This window comes from Haliotis rubra, unplaced genomic scaffold (assembly GCF_003918875.1).
Source record: "Haliotis rubra isolate DU_JTF1 unplaced genomic scaffold, ASM391887v1 Scf62, whole genome shotgun sequence".
Classification (NCBI taxonomy): Eukaryota; Metazoa; Mollusca; class Gastropoda; order Lepetellida; family Haliotidae; genus Haliotis; species Haliotis rubra.
In genome coordinates this window covers 2,367,111-2,379,094 of record NW_025767324.1, presented here as the reverse complement: position 1 = coordinate 2,379,094, position 11,984 = coordinate 2,367,111, and the positions used below count along the sequence as shown (strand labels likewise).

General features: G+C 37.8%; 1 protein-coding gene across 1 annotated transcript in view; it reads left to right on the top strand.

The window, feature by feature from the left end:
* The first annotated feature begins 1,934 nt into the window (after positions 1 to 1,934).
* LOC124256152 overlaps positions 1,935 to 11,984 on the top strand; it is a 69,386-nt gene continuing 59,336 nt past the window's right edge. The window contains exon 1 of the mRNA XM_046690109.1: positions 1,935 to 2,025. The gene's annotated coding sequence lies outside the window, so the exon portion shown is untranslated. The remainder of the gene's footprint in view (positions 2,026 to 11,984) is intronic.

The following is an 11,984-nucleotide window of genomic DNA, read 5'->3' as shown; positions in this document are numbered from 1 at the left end:
AATATTCCAGCAATATCAAGGCGGGGAAAACCAGAATTTGGCTTCACACATTCAAGCATAAATGTCTTGTACAACTTATTAGTAAACCAACGTGGTATATTATTGACAGGTCATCATTAGGACGATGAGGCACTTACAACCGTGTACACAAAAAATATTGTAAACAAACATACATGTATTTAAGTACTTTTGACTGAGTGAGTGAATTTAGTTTTACGCCGCTTTTAGCAATATTCCAGCAATATCACGGCGGGTGACAGAAGAAATGGGCTTCACCAGTGTATGAAATAAGTCAAAAGTCCAGCCAGACATCAGGGCCGGTAACTTCAGAATGTTACCAGCCCAAAATGGATTTGTCCAGAACAAATATGGTGAATTTACTCAGATGTATAGAACATGAAAAATTTTACCAGACCATCGGGCTGGCTAGCTGTAAATTTAGACCGTCTCGGGCGGTCGGACGGGCCTTATTTCATACACTGGCTTCACACGTTGTACCCATGTGGGGAATAGAAGTAAATGAATATAATAATAAAAGCAGAGGTTGGAAAATAGAACGTCTTCCAATTTTGATACATATTAAACATATCTCACAACAAAGTTTAAAGACTCTTCCACTTGTTGGAAGCGGCGGATTTAACTATCTTCTTGTTTCTGTTTCAAAGTTTAAAGAGACACACTTTAAAGAAGCTGAAATAGAACGTCAGTCACTTGGAAGCATAAAACAAGGTTAGTTTTTGAAAGAAGACTTAAAAGGTTTCTATGTTCGTAATATTTTCAGATGTTAAAAAGTGGTATAGAAGATATTGAACAGATGACAGGGATACGAGCGCAATAATACCATGTTACGGTGCACCTTTAAACGTTAGTTCAGGTGTAGAGTGAGTATATGCTGACAATGCTAATTATTCTATATGTGACAAAATGTTATCAATAATTTTATCTTGTTGATGAGCGGGGCCATTTCGTCTAAGTCCACTGATAATCAGTGACGTCATAGAGATATGGGGGGAAATACGACTTCCGAAGACAGGACGTCGTTTTAGCGCAAAATATAACCGAGATAACATTATAGTGATTATAGTTTTTCTTATAGGAATACGCTTAAAGTTATAAACAGTGCGATTTTAAACAAAATGTAGATTTGATAGTAGTTTGTGATCGTTGTTTGTTGTGTAGCCCAAAATCCCAATATTTGTGATCATATCTCGTGTCTTCCTATGTCTGGTACACATGTTACCCAAATGAAGTTAAGGAACACGCGATTTTGTAAATCTGACATGTCACGATGAATTAACGAGAGTTAAATTAAATGTGTGTGTTTCTTAGCTTCTTTGGAATGTATGTTTGTGGAGTCGGTATTAGGGTTTTCGTGCAGCTGATGGTCGGTGGGGTAGCCTAGTGGTTAAAGCGTCCGCTCGTCACGCTGAAGACACGGGTTCGATTCCCCACATGGGTACACTGTGTGAAGCCATTTCTGGTATCCCCTGCCGTGATATTGCTGGAATATTGCTAAAAGCGACGAAAAACCGTACTCATTCACTCACTCACTCTTGCAGCTGAATATTTGTTAAAATGTCACAAATGAGCCTTTGTGTGTACATATGTGGTTATACATAAAGTGTCAGTTAACTTGTATTTGTCCGAACCAATGATAGTACTATATCCCACTTCCGAACAATATAAGCTGCCCTGTTTTTAATAGACACTGCCACAATACAAGCCGGTATCTGTAACTAATCAGTGTTTTGAAATACTTCGAAAGGCAACCTTTCATGGCTCCTCTTTGAACCCCGACAAGATGTCAATATTTTACGTTCGCTTCACGTTGCAAGACGTACGCGTTTCAGAAATGATAAGTTGTAGACAATCAGTATGAACAGGTGCCCTGCCCTCTTCATCACGGTTATTGAGGCTTACGTCACTGGTATGAGTGTACACATCGCAGCAAGGAACTAAACCAAGTCGGGCAAGGTGGAATACACACTGCCGTCTATAAGTTGCTCTTGGACATATATATTGAAGGTAAGAGAACTGATTTCTGTATCATGTCATTCTTTGGGAGATGCCAGGGATTTGGTTTTATTGACGATTTTAGAAGCGAAACAAAGTTGGCACACCTGTAAATGAGCCAGTGACTCGACTGTCGACTGGGCGAGGGATGTTGTCATAAATTTCAGGTATTCCACTTTGTGAGAAGTCTCACTCGCGTGTGTCAGGATACGTCAAGACTCGACTAAGCGTCACGGTATGCAGATGGACATGAATGATTGTCAGGTCGTTTCACTCTTATGATGGCACTTTTTCTTATTTAGGTCTCGGGTGTATGATCAGTTAAATAGATTTTACACCTAGCTGTTAATCATTTTACGACTTCAAGAAGTACTTGTAATGTCACTGACGACAACGCCTTGGGTGATGATTTATGTGAAGTTATCTGCCCATCTCTGAAACCTCTTGAGAGCTACGTTGATGAAACGATGAAGAATACGATGTCATCAGAAGAAAATTTATTTTTTATTTTATACCTCTATCAAGTATGCAATCCACCTACTTTGCACTAAAAATGCAGTTTTGTCAATCTTTGTAATTTGTTAGGATGAGATATATGTACCTGAAGCTTCTGTCTTCAGTATTTCCTAACAGAAATACAGCTAATTATTAATAAGTCAATCATGATTTGCCACTTACGAAGAAAGACTGTCCAGTGGATTGCCACTTTCCTAGATCTAGGCATGGGAGTTGCATGTGTGAAACTAATTATGTTTGTGTAATTAGTGGAATCATAATGACAGAATGATACACAGCTACTGTTCCCTTGTCATGCTGAAAGCTGGGTTTATTTCCTGACATGCAAACAATGTTTGAACCTGTTTCCTTGCTTCCTCCACCATATTGGTGCTATAATATAAAGCACACAAGTCAAGGATGCTTGTCATGGCCTTTGTGTTGAAGGTAAAGATTTAGGAGTTCCCATGATTCAAAGGATAAGAACTCAAGGTACCAAGGATATGCCTTAATCATCAACAAATCAGTTGTCAAAATAATTAATGTATGCTTTTGAGGATCAGTACACCCTTTACCAAACACCATCAATAATTTATATAACCATGCTCAAAAGTCACAGTCTTACAGAGGCCCAGATAAGCTGCGTATACCGGGTAAAATACGCATAGAAAATTTCCAATTACGCATTGAAAAATAATTGTTGTGTACCAATTATGCATTTAAAACGTTAGATACACAAAAAGTTAAAACAAATGCGTACGGATTATATTATAGGTATGATATAAGGCAGGACATACCTGCTTAGTAAACTTACTCAATGACATAATACTTAGGTGAGTAAAATGACTGAAATACGCACATATTTGAAAGCAGTGGGTAACAGAAAATGAAATACCCACTCAACATTCACAATACCCACTCCAAAGAATTACAGTGGGTACAGTACCCACATGAGCTAAATCTTATCTGGAGGTCTGGTCTTAAGTCAGCTTCACATTTCAAATAAATCTCCAAAAATAGAATTTAGAAAAATCCCAGGTCGTGTTACTTTTGTGCAGCTCATTAGGGTGAGTTAGTATTGTTGTAAGTCACTTTTAATAGTATTCCGGCAGTATCCTTGCAAAGAATACCAGAAATTGGCTCCACACATTGTTCCCATGTTGGGCATTGAACCTGTCTTTAAGGCACTTGGTTAACCCTCCACACCTAACTGGTAAAAGGACAGATGAATAAGATGGAAACTAAGTAGCTAAAAGCTAAATGATGATCTTTGTAATAATTATTGCATTGAATTATTCACTGTGAAGATTCTTCTGAATTTAAAAAAATATGAATTTGTAGCCAAATTGTTTTATTTTGCACAAAATAAAATTGCAAGAAATGAAAATGATGAATATTTTTTCCCCCAAGTTGCCTTCCAAGGGCAGGACTGTGTTTGGAAGACGAGATAACTCCTTGCAGGACTATCCATCTTGTGCTGGGTCGTTTACAGCTGATGACAACCAGTGTTTTCTCAGTACTCCATGTTGAGTTTGAAGTTGTTCACACCTCTCTAAGCCCCTGGTTCCCCCAAATCAGTCCACTTTGACACTGTGAGGATAACTGCTTCCCTTTGTCCACTGTCAAAGCAAGAGTTGACTTAGCCTTGTGTAAGGTCAGAGGTCAGAGTTTTTTGGGACCCTCGTAACTGGGAGTCCTGGCTCTCTGCAGCAATGCTGAAGGTCGGCTCTGAACATCACTGGTACATGATGAGAGACCTACCTCCTTGTGTAAATTAAGGGACGCCAAGTCGAACATGCTGATCATGCAAAGGCAAGAAAATAGAGAAAAACTGAAAACGATGTTTGTTACCGTGTGTTGCTGTTCGTAAATAAGACATTTCTGTGGATGTTAAGAGTTAAATAATGCAAGAAGAATGACATTCTTTTATGGAAGTTAATAATTATAGCTTGGGAATTCAAACAGCAAGTCTCCAACATGAAAGTTTATTGGTTTTTTTTTAATTGCGTTGTAATTTTGGATAACTTTGTTTCACTGTTAGTATAAAGAGATGTCATTGTCTAGTGGGATTAAAGGGGTATATGCTCTTGCAATTTTGAGTGAGTGAGGTATGTTACAACTGGAACTTATAATACACTTTTTCATAAAACTAAAAATATGTTAGTTAACAACAGTATAGTAATCAGTAATGTATTGGTATTAATAACTATACTATTCACACTTTGCTGAGGATCAAATCATGGATTCAACAGAAAACTATGATGTGGGGTCAAAGTTGGTTTAAACATCTAAGCTTGTTGTAAGCATGGATCCTAGGTTTCAGTATGTCATTTCATCTTGTGGAACCCATACCTGCTATTGACAGGTGTTGTGTACTAGTAAATGCCCTCGTTCCATGATTTGCAAAATGGTTGATTGGTGCCATGAAAACCATTTTTATGGTTACTCATGTATCAAGTGCATAAGGTTAGATTAAAGTGACTGTTTGCCTGAAGAGGGGTTACCATATTATTATTTGTCCAGTTTTAAATGGATACAATTTCAAATTATGAATCTACATTTAAGTAAAGTTGTGGATTTTTGTGATCCTTAGCAAAGTGTGAGTAGTGTAGTTTGCATTTGGTATGAGTACACAGACATGAAGTTATAACTATGGTAATAGTAGTTGAAAATATATAGAACCATTGTATTCGTCAACTATCTGGAAGACAAATACACACTTTCTAAACTGGAACAGTTGCCTATTTTTATAGTAATGATAGACTTAACAAACAAAAAAAGCAATACCCAAAATAAGGATACATTTACCATAAACATGATAAATCTAGTTGTTTCCATATTGGAGTCTCTGAAATTCAGTGTGGAAGTCAATGATTTCTGTCATGATAATTGTTTAAAGCTGCAGATATTTGGGGCCTCAGATTAAATGATATCAATGTAAACTTCAATACCAAACACTGTTGAAATTTGATGTTTGTACCCTGAGATGTTTTCAAGAGATATTTCTAAGGTGCATTCTATCGTACATATTCATTAGGGTGTAAAAAGTAAGTAAATATGATGATGACCTTCAGTATGTATTGTCAGCTTGTCATGCTGTGAAGAACTGTGAGAGGCGGGAAATACACAGAGATGCTGTTAGCATGCTATGTCACGTCTCCAGCACATTGCTGTGTCCTCTGACTGATGAACGCTGCTAATTGCACACTAATCTATTACTGTAACGATGTGGAACGGCCACGCCTCACTGATCCCCGCAGGGAGTATACGAGGATCAGTCAGGATAATTGCTTGATCAGCAATCTGACCAGCCATAACATGTTTTAATTGGATTGATATGTGTAGAGACATATATAAAGTAATCCTTTCAAATAATGTTACAGCGTATGTTTTATTTAGATCTCATTAGCTTGAGCCTGACACTAGAGTCCATGGATTAGGGCCACTTTGATGATTTAATAGAAATATGACAGATTGACTTTTGCTGTTTTTTTGTGAAGCAGTCTTTTCAGATTTTTTTCCTTTGAATAGATCTTGACTGTTTCATGTGCATCCCTTGTGGCATGCTTGTTCTGTGGCAGACAGGCAGAATTAGTGTATTTAAGTGTCATAAATAAATACACAATGCCTTTCAGGAAGAAGTCAAATGTAACACATGTTATATTTGGGATTATGCTGTCTTAGTAAAGTACAGATTCTAGTACTTTTGGGGTTGAGTCCCCTATGGGATTCGAACCCAAACTTCTCAGAGTGAGGCAACTAATCACCAACACACAAAGTCAGCTATCTAACCCACTCAGCCACTGCAGCTTCCACAAAATGGAAGTCGGACAGCTGGTGGTCTAGATCACATACTTTATATATAAAGAGAACACAATGTGACTTCTCCAAACAACTCACTGGTGCTTGCTAAACAGTTCATCAACAGCATTCAGAGACCCAGGTACCCATAGGACTACTGGACCCCTGCCTAGTCACGTGATATATTGTTTAATGTCAGCTACATGTTAAATTGCTAATGCTCATTTCTGACTATATTCCTTCTGACTTCTATATGTTTGAGTGAAAACATGGCTTCAGTCTGCAGGCTTAACTGCAGTGTGTGCATTAGCTAGTCTTATAGTCTCAGAACCAGATTATATTATCTTCCACAGAACACAAACTATAATGAAAAATATAATAATAATAAGAAGAAGAATATTCATAACGTGACTTTCCAGGCTTCATTTTCTGCTCAAAGCGCACAATTTGATGATTATCAACCCGGATAACCCAAGCTGCCTGTGAGGTGCTAGAAGGTTAATGGTCACACGTCTTATCCCACCGGGTACCCATTTTCTGCTGGGTGAACAGAGGCAATTTTGAACAAACTCACTTGCCTAAGGTGAGACCACATTATCACATGTGCTTCGTTGTTTGGCAGGACTGAAGTCAAAAGCTCTGAAGCAAGTCTAGATTTACTCAGCATCTGAGTCTCCCTTTAATTGAAATCAAATTATATTGTACAATCGTATTTTCAGTGATTAAATGTTAGTCTATGTGTTCATGAGCAGATTGTTTTATACATGTGAGTGAGTGAGTGAGTGAGTTAGTGAGTTTAGTTTTACACCACACTCAGCAATATTCCAGCTATATGGTGGCAGTCTGTAAATAATCGAGTCTGGACACGACTATCCAGTGATCAACAGCATGAGCATCGATCTGCGCAATTGGGAACCGATGACATGTGTCAGCAAGCCTGACCACCCGATCCCATTTGTCATCTCTTACAATAAGCATGGGTTGCTTTAGATCAATTCAAACCCGGATCTTCATGGGTGTTTTTCACATGTATCTGAATAGTTCTTGCCAATGCTCTGGTATAAGAAAACCCAGATGTTCAGTTTATAGCCTACTCTTGACACCTACAGTAGGTAGATGGGAAACCTGAGAAGATCCGGGTTAGAATTGATCTTCAGGAACCCATGCTTATTGTAAGAGATGACAAACAGACTTGGGTGGTCAGGCTTGCTGACACATGTCATCGTATACCAATTGCATAGATTGATGTGCAAGCTGTTGATCACTGGATTGTCTGGTCCAGACTCGATTATTTACAGACCTCCACCATATAGCTGGAATTATTACTCAGTGTGGCTTTAAACAGACAACCTAATTCTAGCAAACAAACCCAGGTAGGGACTGGTAATTGGAGGTAGGGTACCACTGCCACAAATTTGGACTTATCCCAGATCTAACTTTAAAGTTATCATTGGCTGCAGATCAAACATTTTCAACAAAGGGCATATTCAAACTGCACTTTCACTCTCATTGCTGATTCAACTTTGGCACGGTTCCGTGAATGTATCCGAACAGTTAACTGGCCTGTAGAAGAGCTCAGGTCTCTTCGTCCCAACGTTCAAGTCCATTGTCACTTCTGTATGTTAGGCAAATTTGTCGTAACAAGATATTTGCATACATCCCTGTGATTGAAGGAGAATTACTTGAGTCAATATGTTCAGCCTCGACAGGCATTTTCTTCATAATGCCTCCATTTGACGAGAGCTCCAGACATGCTCTGGACATGATGACATTTGCTACACACAGTTAGAGAGTTTATTCACTGCAGGAAGTTAATCTCCTGTAATGGCTCCACTATAGTGACCTACCAGTGATCGTTTACTCAATGATGTAGCCACTCTAAAAATTTCATTATTGTTGTTGTCCAATTTATAGTGTGTATAAAAAAATGCTGTTTGATGCACAATTTCACTTAGGATGTTCAGCCATTCCTTTTGAATTAAGTTTGTCCTCTACCACTAGAACCTGTGAAGATCTAGATTAGGATTGGCCTTCTAAAACTCTTGCCTGTCATAAGAGGTGACTAACAGGATCGGGTGGTCATCCTCGCTGACTTGGTTGAAACATGCTGCATCCCAATTAAGTCGCCCGATGCTCATGCTGTTGATCACTGGATTGTCTGGTCAAGGCTGAATTATTTACAGCCTGCCACCATATAGCTGTCATATTTCTGACTGTGGCTTTAAACATCAAACCAAAGATGTAGATACATTTTTATGTCTTTGCAACAAACAAACAAGAACTTGAAAAGAGCCCATATGTCGGTTTCTAAGCACACAGGGTTCATATTTCTGTGAATATGGTATAGATGTGACATAAAGCAAATAAGTATTACTTCTGTCTCTGTCCTTTAAGTATGTTTTTGTTTCAAGCTGTGACAAAGTGAACTAAGGGCTACTAAAGGTACTAAGGGTACACTCGGACTGATGCGGTACGTACACACAGACAACTACACACTTCCTCTACTTGTTCAACAGTCAGTGTGTAAATGGCTAGTGTCTCACAAATGTCTGTGTACTGTTTAGACTTTAACTTTGTCGTATTTTTAGTCAACTGGCTACTTAACCTATTTTGTCTGTCGTTTCATTTGTTCTTGAGGAGATTAAAGTTCACTTGACCTTGGGAAACATTTAATCACTACTTATCTAATGTAAAAATAGAATGGGCAGTGCACATCTCACTTCTTATTGTTTGTGTTAGCCTGTAACATCACTGTAACAGGATTTTCTTTACTTCATGGTTTGGTTAGTGTGCAGCCCTTCCTGGGTGATTTTGTAGACTAGTGTTTAAGGATTTTGTTAATTACACATAAGGCCTTGGTTTGATTCCCATGTGGGACCATTGTGTGAAGTCCATATCTGGTGTCCGTGATATTCCTGCAAAATGACATATAAGCTGTTTAAAAGTATAAAACCTCATTCGGCAACCCATGCTTTTTGTAAGAGGTGACTTATGGGTAGTCAGGTGCATAGACTTGGCTGATACATGTCATCATATCCCGTTTGTGTAAATAAATGCTCTTGATGTCAATCACTGGATTGTCTTGTCCAGACTTCATTATTTACAGACCTCTGTCACATAGCTGGAATATGCTGAGTGCGACATTCAACTACAAATAAAAACCTCTCGAGTTGTTACAATGTGTGCCCAAATCTTTATATAATTGGCACATCATTCCCTGGTGCTGTTTATAGAAGCTCATGTAGACAACCACTGGGTTGCCTGATCTGTGAGATATTTAAAAACAAAGGGATGTTGTTGTATAGCTGAAGTACTTTTAAACAAGTTCATGATAACACCCCTGTGACATGACCAAATATGTAATGATAGTGTGTAATGTCTTCTTGTGATTCAGACCCTGAAAAAATATACCCTATAAGTTGTATGCTTCTCTCGAGGGTAATATGGTCTGATGCTACGCCTCGTTGTAGCAGTGTCACCCGAGCCGGTTGGCGAGGATGACACTGCTACAAAGAGGCGTACATCAGACCGTATTACCCGAGGGAGAAGCATACAACATATTTATCTTACCACCATGTGAAATGTACAAAATATCATTTTATTTTATGTTAAAGATCGTTACCGATTATATGACATGCAAACAAAATGGCGTCTGCCTCTCGACTGGATTTTTAACATCAGTGAAACATATTCTGACAAGCATAAAACTGCTATAAAATTTGTTTATTATGTTTAAGCTGAGTGTGCAAACCACTCAATGTATAAAATAGCTTAAATAAAGCAGTGAAAGTTGGTAAAATAAATCTGTGCAAAGTGAACACAAAAACAGCTGATCGAACGGTTTTCTAACTCTGGGCACGGCATGCATCATATCATGACGTCATACGATTGTTAGTGCTTCAGCTTCTTGGTGGAGAGCTTGGCGGTTACCGTGGCAGCGGGGAATATTTTTTCCAGTTGTCACAGAAACTTGTTAAACTGTCATTGACCAATGAAATTAAAGTATTTTACGTGAAGGTAAGATAAAAGTCTATATAAGCTGGCAAATATAGATTACTGCTATTTATGAAAATAGGGAGAGTCTCTGTGCTCCTTTTTATTACATTTTGAAAGTACTGTTTGTGTGTAAAATATTTAAAGGACTAGTTAGCCTTATAAGTGTATAAGTTAATCTAATAAGCTTGTAAGTGTGTCATATTTTGCCTTTAAAAAATTGCACCTGTCAGTAATTTTAACTTATCACCAGGTGCTCTGCTTTCAGCAGTCTGTTTAGCCACAAAGATCTTGCTCGAATTGTTGTGACTTACAAACTGCTTTATCAGTAAACGTTACATGAGTCATGAACTTACAGAGCATCAGTTATTTTTTCCAGCAATGTACAAATTTCCGTCTCACAAATACGTAGTCACAACTTGATCTTGTTTCTTTGAGAAATTTCACCACCTCCGAGACACTGGATCAGCTCTGTCTGCAGGGAATGTTGAGACTCTCAAAGTATTTCTGTATTTTGTTGCATGTTTTTGATGTTTTAAAAAAGCTGACTAAAAATTCATATGGGGTTTTATTCATTTAGTTTATGTTTGATATTTTTATCTGTTTGGCTTATTCAACTACAAAATGTTTGGAGAATACAGTTTTTCATGTGAAAAAGTTTAGTTTGGTTAATGGTATTCCACTGTGATGATAACAGCTATGTAGAATTGAGGGGAAGCATTTGGTGAAAATACGGAACAAATCCTTGGAGGATTTACATCATCATTAACATTGACTTCTGTGTTTAAAATAATTTAAAAATTGTAGCACCATTTTTAAAAGTCTCATGAAGTGTATTAAATATGTTTGAATTGTTTTTCAGTGTCTAGAAGACACTTTTATTGAATAGCATCTACACCTTAGGCCACTAATGTCAGGGTATTCTAAAGTTAATGTCTAGAAACATCAAACTGATCTATCACCTACACAGTTAAGAGGGTATGTATTTTTAATAAGCCTTTTTAAATGAGTTTCTTGTTTTCTGTGGATGATGGACTTGTAAACCTGTGTACTGGTGCTCTTTTGTCAAAGGAAGCAAACACTGCCTCTGTTCCAAAGATCTACTTACATAGAAATTATTGAAATTGTTGAAAGTTTTCCAACAATCAAATGAAACTACAGCCCACAAGTACCACATTGTGTTGAGGACAAATAAAATACCAGTGATGGTAGTCATCATTGACTTGGAGCATTTGAGGACAATAGTTCTGAACCAGTTCTTAAAGCTTCAATGTTTGCTTCAAATTTGAACTGAATAAAACTGACAGAAAATTCAAACTCAGTGAACATTTTTTTTCGGTTGAGCAAGACTAGCTTCAGAACTCTTGAGAACTCAGCTGGTTGAATTGAAGAAAGAGACAGTACAAGACGTGCGATAGGATAAGTATATAAATATACAATTTATAGTTTATATTTTCAAATTTTGCTACAAATTTGAACTGAACAAAACTGATAGAAAATTTAAACACAGTAAACATTTTTGTTTCGTACAAGGAAGACCAGCTTCAAACTCTGAGAACTGTCTATATTCCACAAGTCTTCTGTACTAGTGTGAACCCCCACCACCACCCCCACCCCCACCCCCAGAATTTCTAAGGCTAAATTGTGACCTATTATGAATGTGGATATTTCACCCCCAGGAC